The 19,185-nt window shown below is 41.0% G+C and overlaps 1 protein-coding gene and 1 long non-coding RNA gene across 2 annotated transcripts in view; both read right to left on the bottom strand.

Moving 5' to 3' along the window:
- The window catches only part of CDH4 (cadherin 4), a 412,301-nt gene that overhangs the window by 369,553 nt on the left and 23,563 nt on the right, over positions 1-19,185 (bottom strand). The gene's annotated exons all lie outside the window — the stretch shown is intronic.
- Positions 17,545-18,203, bottom strand: LOC306809610. Its single transcript, XR_013776273.1, has 2 exons — positions 18,061-18,203; positions 17,545-17,836 (listed from the first exon to the last, which is right to left on the bottom strand). It is a non-coding gene; the product is annotated as an uncharacterized lncRNA (long non-coding RNA).

Consider the following 19,185-nt stretch of genomic DNA (forward strand, 5'->3'; position numbering starts at 1 on the left):
TAATCACTTTTCATGGGTTTACATAAAAGGTGCTGTATATCATCAAATCAAAAGGTTATTGCTCTCTTCTTGTTATACTGAATATGTGGCTTAGTGCTAAAAACAGAGCCAAAAATCAAATGTGCATTTTTACATTACAGTTGACCTACTGGTCTTTATTCAATACATAAAAACAAGCAAGTTGCCCATTAACAAATTAGCTTCAACATTTCATATCAAATAATGTAAATATATTCACATTTTCAGTGGTTGCGCTTGTCCAGGACTGCTGAGCTTTTAAGTTATACTCAGGCTGAACAATACAAATCCATGACTTGTCAACATCCTTCATCTCATTAGCTCCACTCAGCAACAAATCTCAGTCATCATGTTTATTAAAATACAAACTGTTCTTGTACCCTGTTGAAAACTCAGAGAGATTTGATGTGGCAAAATATTGCCATGGCAAAAATGCCTTGTAAGATATTTTGAGGTTGGAATAGATGCTCAAGTATTTCTTTTTTTGTTGGTTTGTTTTTTTTTTTTTGCATCTGACAGAAACCTTGCACTGCATTTCTGAGGCACAGCAATAGTCCACAGTCAAGTTCCTGAAGTCATGAAAATAGCTGAAAACAAGAGGTTTTACTGGAGGGTTCTCTCCTCTGCAGCTTCCCTGGCTGGAGCATCTGAGCCAGAGCCAGTTCCCAGCAACTGAGTGACCTTCACAGGATTTGGAACTTGGGACTCTCAGAGTCTCCAGAAGCCAAAATCAACCATTCTAAGCCATCTCCCACTCTCTCCATCTGGAAATCTGAATTTCAATGAAGCTGTGTTGACCTACAGGAGGAAGGAAACCGAGTGTGAGGAAGCACCAGCATGGGATGGTTTGTGCTGGAAGGGACCTTAAGGATTTACCCTCCAGGTGATACCTGGGCAATGAAAATGGTGCTGGGCTGAAAAAATCTAAATTAAAATCACCAGTGTTCTGCTGACAAGCAGTGTTGTGCAAAAATAAAACCCCATCAACCCAGCCCTCCCTGCTGCTGGAAATGGGCACATGCAATTCCTGACTCAAGTGCCACTGCTGTTTCTTACTGCCCCTGCTCCATTAGTCTGTGGCTTGTGAGAAATATTTACTGCTTCTCCTCAGAACTTCAGCAGCCCTCAGCACGTGTTAGATTGCAGATTTGTTTACTGCAGTGTTTCCTTCTTCAATTGTTTTATTTTCTCCTTAGGAACTCAGCATTTTCATATTTAAAATATCTTTAAATTAGAAAATGTGCAATGTAATACAAATATTGTTTCTGAAGGAGTGGGAAGGACAGAGATTGGATATAAAATCTAGGGAATTCTGTGGTCTAAGCAGACTTTCACTGATGAAATTAGCACTGCATACATGGCAAACAATGAAGAACCTGAGCTTCCAAAGAGCACATTAAAGAGACACTTCATGAAAACACCTTTTTATATGCAAGGAAGATCTCTCAGTATCTACAGTTAATAATTAAAACTACATCTGCTACTCTCCAATCAATTTTTAAAGCAGTCCTTGTAAAACCACCCCATGTACACAGGTCTCTCCCACTATCTGCACAATCTTCTATTAAGCCTCTGCCCAGGACACCATTCATGTCTCCAAACACTGATAATATTAATGAAGACTCTGGAAGACCTGCTCATTTGGAACAGGTGAGAGAGGTGCTGGAGGGAGGCTCTCCAGGGGCACATCTTCAGGCAGGAGCTCCTGGGAACATCTTTATTAAGATTAAACTCCACATCCCATGGTGAAGGTGCCAGAAAATCCAGCTACAGCAAACCAGCAGCCAATACTCAGGGCAGAGCCCCAGCTGTGGCTGAGGAAACCTGCTCCTTGTTTCCAACAAAAAGAACCAAGTAGAAGGGATTTTGTAGTTTTGTACCTTCCATCCATCTACTGTAGCACAAATACCAACTAAGGAGTTACTGGCTGCAGCACAGCCACCCTTTTACTCTTGATGTCCAAGCACTACAGATAAAAATACAGATTTTAGTTGTTCTAGAGCCTTCCCCAACCACAAGTATTTACTGATAAAAAGCTACACTCCTTGGTTGTGGCAAAGGCAGCACACATGCTAAAATAACCTGAAATCCATAAAGCAAAACCAGCTGTCTCAAATTGACAGATTACCAAAATTTTGTTGTACAAATGTCTTCTGTGACAGTCACAGAGGCCACATCCATCAGCAGCTCCTGGGAGGGAGCACAGGGAGCCCTAAGGACCTGCCAAAGGACCACAAGCAGGGGCTGCAGAGGATAAAAGCCAATGCTGAGAGCATCAGTCCTAAATCCTGAAACAACCCTGACTCCAGAAACCCCAGCATCCCTCCCTTCACTGCTAAAACAAGGGCAAGAAGTTTTACAACCATCAGGCACGTTACAGAGTCTTTTTCAACATACTTTGGAAGCAGCAGGGGGAAAAAAAAAAGCAAATAAACAAATAAAACCACTCACCATATTTGGTGTCAGTCTTTACTGTCAGTGCAACTAAAACTCTTCAAAATATCCAAAGCTCCACAAATGTTATTAGCAAAAATTTCACACTTTTTTAATGGATATTTACACTTTGAGGCAGTCTTTTAATTACTTTTGTTATTTGCATCTGATGACTCTGGGAAATGTTGAATTCAGATATGAGACTATCAAGGACCGCTGGATGAGGGCCAATAAAAAAGCTGAGATCAGCCTAGTTAAATTAGCCATCTGTCCTAAATAAACACAAATCAGAACTACTTTTTAATATTCTTTCAACCCAATCTTAAGTGAAATAAAAACTTCATAGAAGGCAGCAATTGTGGCAAGGTAAACTCCAAGGAGGCTTGCATCCATCTGGTTTCTGATTTATCTTTGTACTTCAACTCTAGCTGCAAAAATCCCACCCCAGATATGGCACAACAAGATCACAAGGTAACAACCAGATTTCAGTCTTTTAATTGTGATAAAAATGAATTAATGAATTACATTTGTACCAGTTACTGTTCTAGTTAAATTATTACCAGGAGAGTGGATTTATAATATGCTGGTTCCTGTTCTCATTACAATCCATTCTCACGAGAACTTATAATCAGAATTTTAATGCCTCCTTCATTCCAGGAGAGATAGCTGTAAAAATATATTAATTTGACCTTTTCAAAATTTTGTTATTTGATTTGGTGCCGATTTTTATTTGCTCCTATCTACAGCTCTTATATTTGATCATATCTATAAAAATGAGTAGAAAATGGAAGTATGTCAGTAAGTCAGAAGAGTTTTCAGCTCATTTTTTCCACCCAACTTATGCCACTCCTTCAATACCAAACCCAGACCAAAGTCACTGCCTGAAGCCACCAGTACACTTTAAATAATGTTTCATCAGTATTAGAGGAACAATGATATAAGTATGAAGAAATATAATAAAAAACCATTCTCTCCAAGATATTCCCAGAGGATGAGCCACCCTGGGCACAAAACCAATCTCCCTGGAGACTTTCCAATCTCTGTACTACAACAGGAGCCTTGAACACCTGGATTACAACACAAAGGTGGTTCTAACCCCCCTCATTGTCTCTGCTCCTGAAAATACACCAAGAAGCTGAGCTGCAGGGATCTGGAATTAACCTGCCCCACGCTGAGACAGCCCCAAGAACAGGCACAGAGCTGCCAGTGCAGCAGGGAAAGGAGGATTTCATCTCCAGCACCCACAGGATTGCTGCCTCCCGTGACCTGAGCCACCCTGCCAACCCTCTGCCCACCCAAACACCCCTTGATGACTTCATCTGCATTAACCTTAATTTCATAGCACACAAGGAGGTTAACAGAAAGCAGATTGATCAGACAGCAGAACCTGACCTTTGCTTCACAGCCAATGCTGTACAGTCAGCCTCTCTGCTGTGCCTCTGAAAGCTCTGTGGTACCAGAGACAGGCTGAGGACAGCTCCAGGTGCCTTCTCAGGAAACTGCTTTTGTAAGTTTTGGATGCTTCATGTGACACTAAAACCTAAAATTTATATTTTTTTTTAACTGGGGTCCTAAGACTGATCAGCATCGTGCCACTTCTCAATCACTGATTTATTGCAGATTTTTTTTAAACATTCCCTAGGGCTCCACTTAGCCAAAGTACTATTTAAACTACACCTAGGTAGTCAGGTGAATGCTATCCAGGAAACTGGTATTGAAATTCAACTTAATTTACAGGCTGTAAACTAACAAGAAATTATATTTCTGTCAGTATGAGGACTAACAGGTCACTGAGGAACCCAAAGTAAACCTTTTAGAAGATCAATAGCACCCACCCTGGGAGAAAAGAATGAAACCTGTAACAACAGGTAACTCTTATTCCTTGTCTGGTGGAGTTTGCAGATTCTACCCTTCCTCCTCAATTCAATCCTTCTGTTCTCACAGCATCTGCAGCTATGATTTCCCCTTTTTATCTGCCTTGGGAGCAAAGGCTTCTCCTGCACAGCTATTTGTGATTAGAGATAAGCACACATGAAAGGCAGGCAGGGATGAACACATGTGTGTATATATATATATATATTTATGTACACACACTTCTCTAGCTCCTCAGTTCTGCTTCAGATGAGGATAGGCACAAACCAAAACTGTGTCAGAGTTAACACCTGCAGCAGTGAGTGATGTAGGAACCTGAACTTCAGTGATTACACCACTGATGGATTTTGGTTCCTGAGTTGCTTGGGTACTTCTGAAAATTACACCTGTAACACCCACCACATCATTACAGGAATGAAAGTTGTTGGAGCCAGCCCTGACAGCAGTTCCCATTATATCCATCACAGGGCTGACAATAACAACAACGTTCAGCCCCAAACAAGGACAGCAGGTGAGACAGATACCTCCTGTCTCCAGTGATTTGTTGCTCACAGGGCTCAGGAGACATAAGTCACATCTTTTACACAAGAGTGCTCAGCAGCCCAGCTCCTCTGGGTAGGAGCTGGAGCAGCTACATTCACACAGAGCTAAGAGATCTCATGAACATCCTTCTCCATGGCAAAGCCATCTCCAAAACATTTTTGACCCAGCACTGGGATCCCATTTAACTTTCTAATTTCAGATGGAATTCACACATACTAATTCTGAGAACACACTGGGATGGTGCCTTTTCTGCAGTTAATGAGAAAGCCCTGAGAGCTGGAGCTGTGCAGAGATGATGTTTCTGTGACTGTGCTGATGCTCCAATGAAGGTAAGAGCAGACAGGGTTGTTACAGAGAAGCTGCTGCGACCTTGAAATGTTAATTCCCCCAGACTCGGGGGACGGGGATGTCAGCATGGCAATGTTCCTGCCTTCCACAGGGGATGGAGCGTGCTCACAGCTCTGCTCCTACAGCAACCCCTACAGTTTAGTGCACTGAGTGGAACTGATGCCTGTCTCCATAGAGACCTCCTGTCCTGCTTTTGAAAACGGAAAGAAAATGGAAACTATGACAACAGACAAACCTGTGGGATGAGAAGGCGTAAACAAGGCAGCAGGAAGCCCAGGGTAGTGCTGGGGCCAGGCCTCGTGTTTTCCCTCTTATCCAATATTAACATAAACAGATGAGTGAGGGACTCGGGCAGGGAGCAGCCTGCAGCAGAACCAGAACCCAGCCCCAGACAGCAGCTCTGGCATTCCAGCTGATGAGGAAATGCCTCCACTCCCATCCACCAAACCCAGAGCTATCACTGCCATCTTCACATCACACACTAACACTGAAGGCACTCGTGGACATAACACAACATTTTTACCCAACATCATTTATATACAGAAATTGAAGTGATGTAATCAGCTGAAGAGGACAAAGTTAAAATATAAACCCCAATGCACTGCACCTTCTTTAAGGAAACTAAACCAAACCAATCTGATGGCACAGTCCCTGTACAGAGATGCAGACAGAAAACACTCCTGCCTTCTCTCCATGAGCTATTCCTGCACACCCCACTGGCCTGAGAAAGCTTCTCCACTTAAAGGCAGAAAAATATTCAACACTTTTTAATAGAAGACATCCCTATCTAAAGAGCACCCTTGGTATTTGTAAAGCATTTTGCAGAAGTAATTTGCTTTAAGGATGATAAAGTCAGCTCTTCATTGTTTTATTAGAAAGCATCCAGAAGGTCATTACCTCCAGCCCACAGAGGGATTCATCTCCTGGATTGCTAGAGATGCCAACAGGCAGCTGTATGGCAACTCCTGGAAGAATTAGAGCCTGTAATCAACTTCTGGTCAGGTTTTTTTTTTTTTTTGCAGCTGTAGCCTGGATACAACTACAGCTCTTAGGTAGCAGCATAGATTTTTGGGTTTATATCTGCAGTATTCAGTCAGTGACTCCCACCTTACACACCCACACCTGTTTTCTACAGAGCAAAAACCACATCACCACCACCAAGGTGAGCTCTCAGGGTAAGGCAGACACCTCAAAAAAAAGGTAAAAATCTGTGTTTTAAAAAAAGCCTCTTCGCAGGCCCTCTCTGAGGCGAACAGTTTTTCCGTGCTATCTCTACATAAATATCAGTGCTTGATATTTGCTCTTTAGATGTTTAGCTATTTCACTGACTTGGCTCAATGAATTCATTAGCATTTCCCCAGCTTTCCAGCCACACACACTCTCACTCAGCCTCTGTTTAGGGGATTACCATCCTCTGACTCTTCCCAGCCTAATGTTGCAAAACTCAAGTTGCCTGGGTTTGAAGCAGCTCTTTGTCCAGAACTGTGCGTGCAGAAACATTTCATACTCATCCCATTGTCAGTAATTAAATTTGCTGTTCCCATCTGGGACACAGTCTTCCCTGAGTTTGCAACAGAATCTCTTTGTCTGATTGCACTGATAGATTGAGATGATGTTCTCATTATTACACACTTCAGATAACAACTGAGATGCAAAGGGACCACAGCTAATGAGGTCAAATTTTCATACAATAAACAATATATTGTATAAATATAAATTGATCAAATCATGACCTGGGATGTCCTTCTGTGGGTACATGCCACAGTGCAAGTTCTATCTCACAGATTTTGGGATGGAAAGTTCATCAAATGGTAAAATAAATACTGTAGTCAATCAACTTTTCTCTTTTACCAGTAAAAGGCCACATAACCTGCTACAAAGATACAATACAGTTCCTAATTTTAAAAGGAGTCATGCAAATCTTTTACTCCCTTTTTTAAAGCATAGCTGTTCAGGTCTGTAGATGTCTGTTCTGTAGAAGAGGCACAAAATACCTTCACTGAACAAACTTCCACCCAAGGAAACACAGAAGAGTTGAACACACAGATGGACATTCCCAGTTTTGTTTTGGGGGTTATTGGATGTGTGAATTTATCCCTGAAATGCCACAATGAGGTAAGGAAGCTTTATCATCTCTGCCACTTATGGAAGAACTGCACAAAACCCTCCCAAGGCCATCCATATAATTCCTAAACTCAAGAAAGGGAATATCAGAGCAACCCCAAGATCCCCAGCCAGCAAGGAGGTAATAGTGTGCAGCCAGGGAGAGATGCCATGGTACAGGAGGAACCCATTATCAGATCTGAGCCACATTCCAGAATGCAAATCCAAACACAAATGGCAAATGATCCATGACAGACTCATTCTTGTGGGCTCACAGACAAGGAGATATTGAGGCAAACAAAACACAGCAAGGAAATTTCTATTTTTGAGAGCAGTGCTCCTGCTCTTGCAGGTACTGCTGAGAGAGGCTGGGCATTGCAGACCCTGCACACCTTTTTGTTACTAAAGGTCAGGTTTATGGCACAGCCACCAGTCAAACACCTGAGGGGCCTGAAAAACACACAGAACCTGGGAGCACACCCTCCTGCAAATAAACTCAGCCAAAAAGCTGTAAACAGCTTTAATCCTGTCCCAAAATCCCCCAGAGTCACAGGCTCCACAGACTGCAACAGGTATTTAATTAATAATAATCAATCCCTTTTCACAGCATTGAACAAATCAGGGGAAATACTTCAGTTATTCAGTTTCGTGTTTAATTTCATTTGTTAACAAGTTTATTTATTGTCAAATATTGGAATCCATTGATAACATGACTACTCTGCTAAATCATCACCACCAAAAAACAGCCTGCAGTACCTTCAGAAAGCACAGGGATTTGTTTTCTCAAAAGCAGCACCGTTTTTTAGTGAATAGAGGACCTCTCAAAAAAAATTAAAAAAATAAAAAAATAAATCAAGCAGCTGAAAAGGAGATGAGTTCCCTTCCTCTTTCTACCCTTCCCCCTACTATACACCAGCCAAGGATTTATTCAGTGTCGTTTAAAATAAAAACTGTGCTTGTTTTTAGCACTGACTGTCTTGAAGAACTAACTATCCAGCAGACATTAGTACAACTGAACACATCTCATCCAAAATCATCCCAACTGTTAGAAAAAAAATAAAAAATACTAAAAAAACCAAACCACAAGAGCAACATTAATTCACAAGTTTGAAATGATCGGTGTGAAGTTTTTGCTAAAATTCAGCTCAGGACACATCAAGGATAAGATTCTATCACTGCTAAAAAAAAAGTTAAAGAGTCTCTCCCCATATTCAACATTCTCATCCCACCACCTTTTAATATACTTATCTACAGAAGAGGTGTATGCCTGAATAATTCGTGATCTGCATTTTGACAGGAATTTTGGGGCAAATTAGAGCAGAGAAACTTCAAACTGCTCCTCTAATTCACACAGGCAAGGGAATTTTCAGTCTAGAGTGCATCTAATGACACTGAAATGTATTACAGGCCAATGTACTGTGAATATCTTAAGGGAAATGAGACTTGTGTGTGCTGTGGAGGAGAGCAGAACAATGCAGGTGCTTCTGTTAATGAATGGTTCATCTCTTAATAGCCAACACTTGTCTGGTATGATTTATGCCTGTTGATCTGTGATTAACCACCACTACCACAGCAAGATCTACTGCATCTCATACTGTAATTGGAAGTAAATTGACTGCTTACAATGAAAAAAAAAAAATTAAAACCCACACAAAAAAAATTAAATCTGTAATAACGAGTATGGTATAGACTACATTTCCTCAGAGCTTTTGTGAGCAACATGCATTTGTCTCATCAATCACAGAAGTGCATTTTCATGTCAATCAATCACCACATGAATGTGCTGCTCCATTTTCCACTGTAAACACACATTTACTTTGTAGAGATTGTTACAGAAGAGGAGGGATCAGCACTTGCCTCTCAGAGGGTGCTGCCTGAAGAACTGAGAAAGTCAGTATTTATCTGATGAGAGGCAAGAAAACCCAAAACCGGGGGAAAATTTTCTCTTTAGCACAGGGAGCAGCTGGTTTGATGGCTGGGCTCACACTGCCCCATCCCTTGGGCACGGGGGATTTCAGACAGGAGCACCCTGACATGGATCTGGTGCACACCAGAAACACCCTCAGTCTCCTCCAGAAAAAGCATTTAGATTTCTGTTCTCACTCTTTGCATCCAGCTCTCTTCACAGTCAGCTTAGCTGCAGGTTGGAGCTCGTGCCTTATGGCCTCTCAATAAATCTCCCCACTCTTCTACACTCCAAACACTTATACACCAAAGAACTGTAAAACAGGCTTATGTGAGCAAATGGTGGAAAGGCTGCTTGCCTTCAGGAGCCAAGAAGGCTGTTTATAATTAGCAGCAAATGTATCTACAGCGTGGAACTGACAACTCTCTATCCAGCAGAAATCAAAGTGCAGTGCCAACAACATCCAGAATAAATAAAAACCCTTCATGAAGTTTACACAGAAGAATCTAAAGATGTGTTTTTATGTAAATTTACACGTTGTCTTACCATTATTTTCATTCTTCTCTGTAGATCAGCCCTCAAATACTACGAGGGGTGAACACCATCAAGATGACTAATACAGAAATGCAGCAAATTCCCAAATGAAATCAGAACAGCAGATAAGAAATCAACAACCACAGTGCATGTATAGCAGGATAGGTTTAGCTACCATCTCTGCAATTCATACAGGATTTACACAAGTGTTTCCAATTCCATGAAGCTCAGGGATTTACAGCAACAGCTCCCATCACATGCTACCCACACCTCACCCCAAGACACAGAGCACCTTCCCAGAGCAGGGCAGGCTCTTGAGCATTTCAGAGCAGTGAAAAAGCAGCAGCACATCCACACTGCCCACCTCACCTGCTCAGTGCTGATGGTTTTGTGGTCAGCATCACTACAAGCAAAAACACCCCCATCACATCACAACATTTTCATCAGAAACCAGCATAGCTCCTTCTATACACAACACCTTATTTACAGAGCTGTAACTGCACACAGGTCACAAGTGGCATCAGCCAGCCCAGCTCAAACTGAGTTTTAGGTTTCCCATCCCTGGGAAGGAAAGCAAAGCCACCCAAGTCCTTCCTTGCAGAAAAAGAACATCTAAATGTAAAATACAGACAGGGCAGCACACTGAGCACATCACCATCACAATATATCAAAGAAATGAGCAGAGAAAAAATAATTCTGATTATCATGGGGGTGTTCTCACCTGCTTCAGAGCCACAGTCCCTGCCAGACACACAGACTGTCCTCTGTCCTCTATAGCCAGGTGACACAGCTGCAACCCACCACCCCAACAAGGACAGCTGCAACCCACCACCCTAACAAGAACAGCTGCAACCCACCACCCCAACAAGACACAGCTGCAACCCACCACCCCAACAAGGACAGCTGCAACCCACCACCCCAACAAGGACAGCTGCAACCCACCACCCCAACAAGGACAGCTGCAACCCACCACCCCAACAAGACACAGCTGCAACCCACCACCCCAACAAGGACAGCTGCAACCCACCACCCCAACAAGGACAGCTGCCCCAGGCTGAGCTGAGGCTGCCCCAGGTGCCAGGTCCCTCCCTGGGGCAGAGCATCACACACTGCCCTGCCTGCCACAACCTGGGGATGTGCCACCAGCCCCAGCACACAAAACAGCAACTTCCTCTGCAGATCCTGGTGCTCTGCTGTGTGGGGAGGATGCTGGGAGGCATCAGGGGAGAGAAATTTAAAGAGTTTCAGGATCAATTACAAATTAACTTGAGGAAGAAGAGGTGTCTCCCATAATTTTGGAATTACACTATTAAATTCTACCCCCTGTAGTTTATTGAGCTACCTGACTGTTACCATGCCAGAAGGTCAGAATCACTTCAAATGCTTAGAAAAAATGTGTATTTTTAACATTTGATTAATGTGTTCTCCTTTTCTTATAGGATACAAATATGAAATATGGCTTAATTTGGAGGAATAGAGAGCTCATTCATGTGGGAAGCATCAATATGTTGTTATAATGTGCTTTTAATTAAGCAGACATTGCACAGCACTTGGTAAGATCAAGTAAATGCTGCTAATGTTTCCTCTACTATTGCCCCTATCCTGCAAAGCATAATGCAGTCAACAAAATCAACTGAGAAAATAACTAACTTTATTGAATTTTCAAATTTATGAACAATAACAGACCCCAAAAGCTCTTACATGCCAGTAGATGGCAATCTTCAGATAGAGTAAAAATGTGTCATTAGCAAATGCGAAATTTCAAATTAAAACTGTATGAGAGGAAAAAAAATCAACTCAAGGGCTGAAATTCCACAGAATTTATTTAGAATCGCCCCAGTTTCATTTTATAAAAGGGAAAAAGAGGACTGAGAATTTTTTATTGATTTGGTTTTATTTTTCATACTAAAAAATTACTTTTTTTTTTTTTTTTTAACAAGTTAAAGAAAGAGCAGCATGGAGATGTACATTAGCATGAAAACTGCATCTTTTACTCTGAGCAAGTGAAACATTTGAGGTTTCCACTAAAACTCATGTTTCTGCTTCCCTTGGGGGTCCCTGACAGGGCCACAAGCCCAGATGTAGCCCAGAGGCCACAGCTGGGCACTCACCTGATTAAGGACAGGGCAAGACAGGAGTGATGAAATGAGAGAAACTGTTTTTTTGCTATTAGGAAATAAAACTCTGCACTCAAATTTTGATTTAAAATCCAACTGCATCTCCAGCTCACAACACGTGGCCAGGACACCACCAGGAATGCACAAGAATGCACTGGCCTGTATTTAACTCCTGCTCTTCAGAAAAGCTGAACTTGAAATTCTGCTTACTGGTGTTTCTTGGTATGTTAAGACCTCAGGACATCATGGAATGTGATCATACTTATAACAGCAGAAGAAACCCAATAAACAGGTTCAATATCCATGCTGATCCCAGCTCAGTGAGCAACCATGGGAGGGCTGGTAACTCCAACACCACTCAACTGTGTCCACTGATAAAAGAACAAGAACATTTTTCCTATCTGACATCATATTTTAAAATAAAAAAATATAATAACTGTAGGATGTAAGTTAAAATTTATTTTTTTTTTTACATCTCAAACTGTATTTGTAATAAAAGTTGCAAATTCACTACCTGCAAGCTTCTTTAAAAAAATAAAAATCATCTCAGACAGAGAAACCTTTCAACCTGCTACCTGAACTCTCCAAAGGGAACTCCCAGCCTCCAGAGAGCAGAGCTGGGACAAAATCTGTAACAGCTGGAGCAATTTTCTTGGAGTTAAAATTAAAAAGCCTGACAGTGTCATAAAAATAAAAGATCTCAGAAAACAAAACGATGCAAAGGATGTTATTAAAGCGAGGTTTATGAAGTTGGAGAATAATTACAGATAATGTGTATTTATTATTCCTGCAGGATCAATGTGTGGCACAGATTGCAGTATCTGAAGCCAAACGTACAGATAATTCTCGTGTCTGTAGTTATCTCTGCTCTCAACTCCCACTCATCTCCCCAGTGACACATTTACTGTTTCTATTTGTGATATATCAATACCCTTCATTTTATTTATTTCAGTTTTCTCTTTACAAGGAAAAAAAAAAAAAAAAAGAAGCTGATTTTAATCTTCGATAACAACCCCTCCATGTCTGACAGGACCCAAATCCAAGGAGCAAAAGCCCAAGCCCAGATCATCATACCAGGCTACCTGAACAATGGCTGATCCATTCTGAGAGCACATCATGAACTCCAGGGTTACAGAAAAGCCTCTAAACACTCAAATTTTGGGCAGATTTTCTGCTCTTCTGAGGACAGATATCCCAGCAGATGAATCTTGAGACCAGATTATGTTCAACTCAAAATTCACTTTTTTTCCCCTCCATTCTCCACTTGCCTTGGGTTACCTGGTCACACGTTTCCACTCAAAAATATGACAGAAGCAGGGAGGTGGGGAAAATGTTTGTTTTTTTATTTAGATTTATATATAGCAATAAGCCTACACACTGGTTTTGCTTTCCAAGCAAAGGAAAAGAAAAAAACATTATGTAGCCAGGCAGGCAAAACCTCATTCTCTCCATTTGCTAAGAACAGCACCATGACAGAAGTTAACACCAACTCCCCAAACATTTTAAGAAATTTTGCTACTGAATTATTTCTTATTATTATTACACTGTTTAAAAGTTAACTTGATCCAAACACATTTAAACATATCCAGGCTGTCTCAAAGTCTTGCACCAATTATCCTGTAGCACTACACCTCTTCAACATTTCCAAGAGGAGCATCACCACCATTAACACCCTCATTCATTCTGGAAATATTCTTACCTCCACATCCTACCTTGGCACCTAGGATCATTAGAACTGAATAATTAAAAAGTAAGAAATACATTCTGATGTGAAAGTTTAAACCAGCTCAGGATTTGACCCAGAGCTTAACTAGCAAATCCCACAGTGCTGCCCCCAACCCTGAGAAACCCTAAAGTTTGGACACCACCATGCTTGAATAAAGAGATAAAAAAAACCCCATGGCAGTTCCATCAGCTCTCCCTGGAAATACAGCATGACATCCACTCCACCACACAAGCAAGAAAAAGTCTGTTCTTGTACACCATCAAATATCCAAATCTTCTGCCTTTTCAATGAGCTGCTTCCAAATACAGAGCTGCTCAATGCCATCTCACTTCCCTCCTTTCAATCAGCAGGTATGGCAATGATGGGAAAATTTAATTTTTCATGGAAAATGGAGACAAGTAATGAAGAAAGGAAAAGAAAGAAAAAAAAAAAGCTTTTTTCTACTTTTGAAAAACTTTTAGAAGAATTATTCTTGAGGAATTAATGGAAAGAAACTATTTTTTATACACAGTATTAAGTGATTAAAAGCTTGTTCATCACTTTGCTTAGTTTAATTTTAGAAAGGCCTACTTGCAGATTCTTTGAAATGCATAATTAATTGATAGCAGCGTGGTTACATCAGTACAGAAGTGAACGATAGATGTGAAGTGGTTTTTTCCACAAAAAAACACAAGCAGCACAGGGCACAATTACAATATCCAATCCTCCCCGCCCCCAGTGAGGCTGTTTGATCTGCACATCTGATTGCACAATTGGCCATAAATATCCCCTGCATTAAAATTCTGACTGGTTTGCAACTCGTTTCAACTCGTGCGAGATTCTTTTTTTGTCAATTGGATCTGACAGAAAAATTAAAATAATCCTCTTTTACCTCTGCATTATCCTTTAAGTACTTAAGTTTTAATTATATCTCAAGTCTACCTGAAGACATTTCGGGCAACTTCCAGTAACGTGCATAAGCAGTTGAATACAGTGTAAAAGTGCATGTAATTTCCAAGTCCCCAGTTGTTAATGAAATCCCAAACATTCAGATTTTAATTGAACTAGATAAAGATTAAGAAGCTTAGCAGCAGCTGGCATTGCGAATTAGTTCTCAGCAGATTTTTATGTTGTACTCTAAATCATTGCTTTTGTAATCTTCCTAAATTGTCCTTTATCTTGCTAATGCAGATATGATTCTCAGAAAGCATTAGGCTTCCACTGTTCCCATTGCCTGTAAAATCTTGAACTGTAAAATCTTAATAGTCTTTTTTTAATAAGTATTATGATCTATATGTATAATGTGCATTCAATAAAATCTTACTGTAATTAGAAGAAAAGTTTTTCGTTTTTTTTACGTGACCTGTTTTACAGATTAGATTTATTAAACAGCATAAACTGTTGGAGATGCTTTAAGACCTATTTAGAGCAGTCTGGCATCAGATGAAAAAACAGTGCTAGACCCACAGCTTGGGGCTCAGCTCTCCAGGAGGTTCATTAGAAACTTTCCTTCTCCTTCTGGTCCAGGGAGCTCAGCACAAACAGTTTTATGTTGCCTAAATGCCTGACAATGTATTATCAGCACTCATCAAGTAACATTTTGCTCCCAGGGCTTTGCAAGGCTCAGAGTTCTTCATCTGCTCCTCATCCTCATTTCTAGCTCTCCACCCCACTCTCTGCAGGGAAGGTCTGTGTTTGAAATTCCCATGACAAATGTGCTCTCAGGACCTGTTCCTGCACTGGAACAGCTCTGCCCAGAGTTGTGAGTGCAGTTATTGCTTGCATAATAAAAGGGGTTCTATTAAAGCATCTCACTTGAGGATGCACTGTTTTTATTCACACTAAGGCAGGTAAAATTGGAGTTCGTGCTTTATGGGGGAAGCGTGGGGAAAAAAATAAAAGAAAAAAGATAAATACTGCCACTACCACCATCATCAAAAAGCAAGTAACACTTCCATTTTTCTCCTGAATAAAAAAAAATTCTAGCTATTTCTCCAGCTAATGGTATTGGTCTTTCAATTCTGTTGGTAAATGACCAACTAATGCAGTTACGTATGCACTGAAGAAGAAAATTATAAAGAGATAATACAGCCAACTGGCATTAAAATTTTGAACAGAATGGAATTTTAACAGTTCCGCTGAGGTCTTTTAATATTAAGAATCTTGGCTGCTCCAATTTTCTCCAAATAAAGGAAACATTTGGCAGAATAACAAACGTGAATGTCAGAAGAAAGGAAATATCTTCACCTGCACTTGATGACTTATTTATTTATTCATTAGAAGCATGGTGGTGTCCAGATCTCAGTGATGGCATTTCAGAGTGTTCTGTCACCCCAATCTCTTCCCAAATGCATTTCCCTCTTTCCTCCTTCATTTTCCCTCTTCCCTCCTGCATTTTCCCTCTTCCCTCCTGCATTTTCCCTTTCCCTCCTGCATTTTCCTCTCCCCTCCTGCATTTCCCTTTTCCCTCCCATGCTGAGCTCCATGGTACCACCGTGCCCAGAGATCAGGATGCTCCAGGACAGGGACAGCATCACCACGAGGACAAGCACAGTGATCATCACTCTGTACCTGTCTTCAAAGGATTATGTTTGGTTCAGCAAGCTCTGAGATCTTTGAATGAGAGATGCTCTAAGTAGCACTAAGCAATTTTCTCTCCCTCAAACCCAGACGAAGCTGTGAGCTCCTCACGTCTCCTCAGGCCCCTTGTTACTCTGCCATTTCCCCTCAGCAATCTTCTCATTCCTGACTCTGACATTCTGGCAGCCCAGCTATTTTCAGAAACTATTATCTGAGTTTGAAATTGTGATTTTTCTGCTGGGTCTTTTTTTTCCAAGCAAGCATTTCGCTACCTGAACTTCAGCAAACTTCCAAGTAGATTCCCAGACACAACTCTAGTTCTGAAAGTTTTTCTTTGCCATAAAACAAGGAGTTAACTTCACAATGCTGACTTCTCATTTGAGCCATTTTCTGAAGTACAGCTCTGAAAGTGACTTCAGTACTTATGCCTCAATTTGCTGAGCTTTTTATAAAATCTTGACAATTTTTTTCCCTAACATTAAATAACACATTCTTTGGATGTTCCAAGTTCACACGGGGTTTTGATGCTGCTGCTGATTCCAAGGTGCCCTAAACTGAGCATTTACTGAAAAGCCTGTTAGGAATTTTGTCCTTCAAATTACTCCAGTAAGAGCAATGGAACTTGGCTGCCAAATTGTTTCCAAGGCTGAATGATTTCTTTTGCTTCAAGATAACCTGTAAATAAGAACTTCAACCTGTTTTTTTAAAACACAAATTATGCAGAAAAATTTGACACCGAAAGGAATTTTGTTATGGACTTTACTGGGAACATACTTAATTCCATCCCTAAGACCCTATCCTCCCCCCTGTAGCTTAATCCTCAAGTTTCTTCAGAATATACCAATGCACCTTGAGAACAAGAGTACCAAAACCAGAAATCTCTCATTTACAACAAAAATGAGACATTTAATTTTCCTAAACATACAGAGAGGCATGCACAAAATTAATCATTCAACAAAATGTTTTCCTTATTGCATGAAAATACACGGGGTGGGAATGCAAACAAATTATAATTATTTGGACTCCTGTTAAACAGACTAGTGAGCCTTATAATTAGTAACATAATCACTTTAAGACAAATACACTAAATAAAATAATGGATCCTCGGCAGTGTTCCACAGAAAAATGCTAACAATTTATGCTTTATTAATTAGCTCGTTGCTTTATCAGAGTTGGGGATTTGGAACCTCGGAGAGTTGCCATCTTTGCTGACTGAAGGATTTGCTTTTGGCTGAACAGAGGTGCAAGAGCAGAAGGAACTTCCACAGTCCTCACACAGCTTTGAGATCTGCTGGTGGGGATGCTGATTATCCAGGACAATGGATCAATGGAATTCATGTATTTCAATCCTCTCCTGCAAACACACCCCCACCAGCCCTAATTGATTTCTCTGCTGGCTGATGACCAACCCCGATGCTTACTGACTTGAAAACCACTGGCCAGCACTAAACAGTGTTGTGGCCACATCCAATGCATCACAGGGACTGAAAAGAGCTGGATAAGCTATTTTTCTGATATATAACCACAGATGCAACTACTTCTATTACTCAAATCATAAGGCAAAGAATGCTTCATCAACTGACTGCCGGAGCTATTGGAATTAGCCACTCAAGTGCCACTTGCAGGCATTAAAAATTCTTCAGAAAATTTCACATTGAGGTGTGTTCATGTGTTGCCCTACATGGAAAAAAAAAAGAAAAAGAAGAGTAAGGAGCTGATACCACAATGTAGACAAGGAATGCCTGGAGTAGCTGTAAAGGGAAGGCAGAAGTGGGGCAGACCTGTGCCAGGCCAAGCAGTTCAGGCAGGAGCTGGGGCAGCAGAACAGGCTGGAGAAAAAAAAGCTGCCTCATTAATCACCAAGGTGCAAGCCAGGAAAGATGACACAGATCAAAACCCACCACGTGCCAAGGTCACTTCAGAGAACACAAGAAAGGTTCAGTGATGATCTCACATTAAAAGTTCATAAGCCCATCAGAGGAATTTTCTAATGAAAATCATTTTATCTGAAGAACTCTCCCAAGGCCAAGTAGAAATCACAGGTTGCAGCGAGTCTCCATTGAGAAGCAGGAAATTACATTTTAAAACACCACAGGAAGTGAAAGGATTTATAAGCAATAAGGGGGTCCTTAATGTGGGGTCTCACATCCCCATGGGATAGTGGGGACTTGCTGAACTGGGTTTTGCAATAGGTTTGACATCATTCAGAAAAGATCTGAAAGAAGAACAGATTATCATAGTCCTTGATAGAACAGGAAGTTCTTAGAAGTGTTTTTGCCTTTTTCACAGCATCACAGAGTAACCAAGGTTGGAAGGACATCAAAGAATGAGCTGCTGCAACTTCATCATTTTTATTTGTTGATCACTCAGTAAATTGTCTATGGCTTCAATTAGAAACACAAATTCTGACCTGCACCCTGAGCTACAGGTTTTGTTGGTAGAATGATTTCAGCAATACAGATCCCAAACACAGCATTCAATATTTTAAAAGTAGGAAGAATTAGCTATGAAAATAACTTCCTTCAAAAGGTCTTCAGAAAACACACATCACCAGGAGCTTGAATTACCCAGCTGGAAACATTCCACACCACCATTCACAAAAAACTCAGGTGCTCTCTGAACACACACAAGAGCTTGTGTTTTTTAAAACACTAAATGAAAAAGAAAATCCTTTCCTACCTCAGTTTTGCTCACCCTTTTACTGTATGAAAACAATCTGCCTGTTTTCAGACTCTGGCTGTGACTACTCTTGTTTTCACTTCATCTGAATGCAAGGAATCATTTCGGTCACGGGTCTGAGATAAAAGCCAGGTGAATTCATTAGTTGTTCCATGCAGACACGAGATGCTGGTGACACCTGCACCACCAGGAGTGCAACTGCACAGGGAAAGGAACCTGCTGCCTCCAGGGACCCAGACACACCAATCCCCCTGCACTCATTCCTCTAATAATTGCACCAGGTTCCTGGACAAACACGTAACGTCGCAGGGACAGATCCATGCTGACAACCAAGGCCAGCTGGATAA

Source organism: Erithacus rubecula, assembly GCF_903797595.1.
Source record: "Erithacus rubecula genome assembly, chromosome: 18".
Lineage (NCBI taxonomy): Eukaryota > Metazoa > Chordata > Aves > Passeriformes > Muscicapidae > Erithacus > Erithacus rubecula.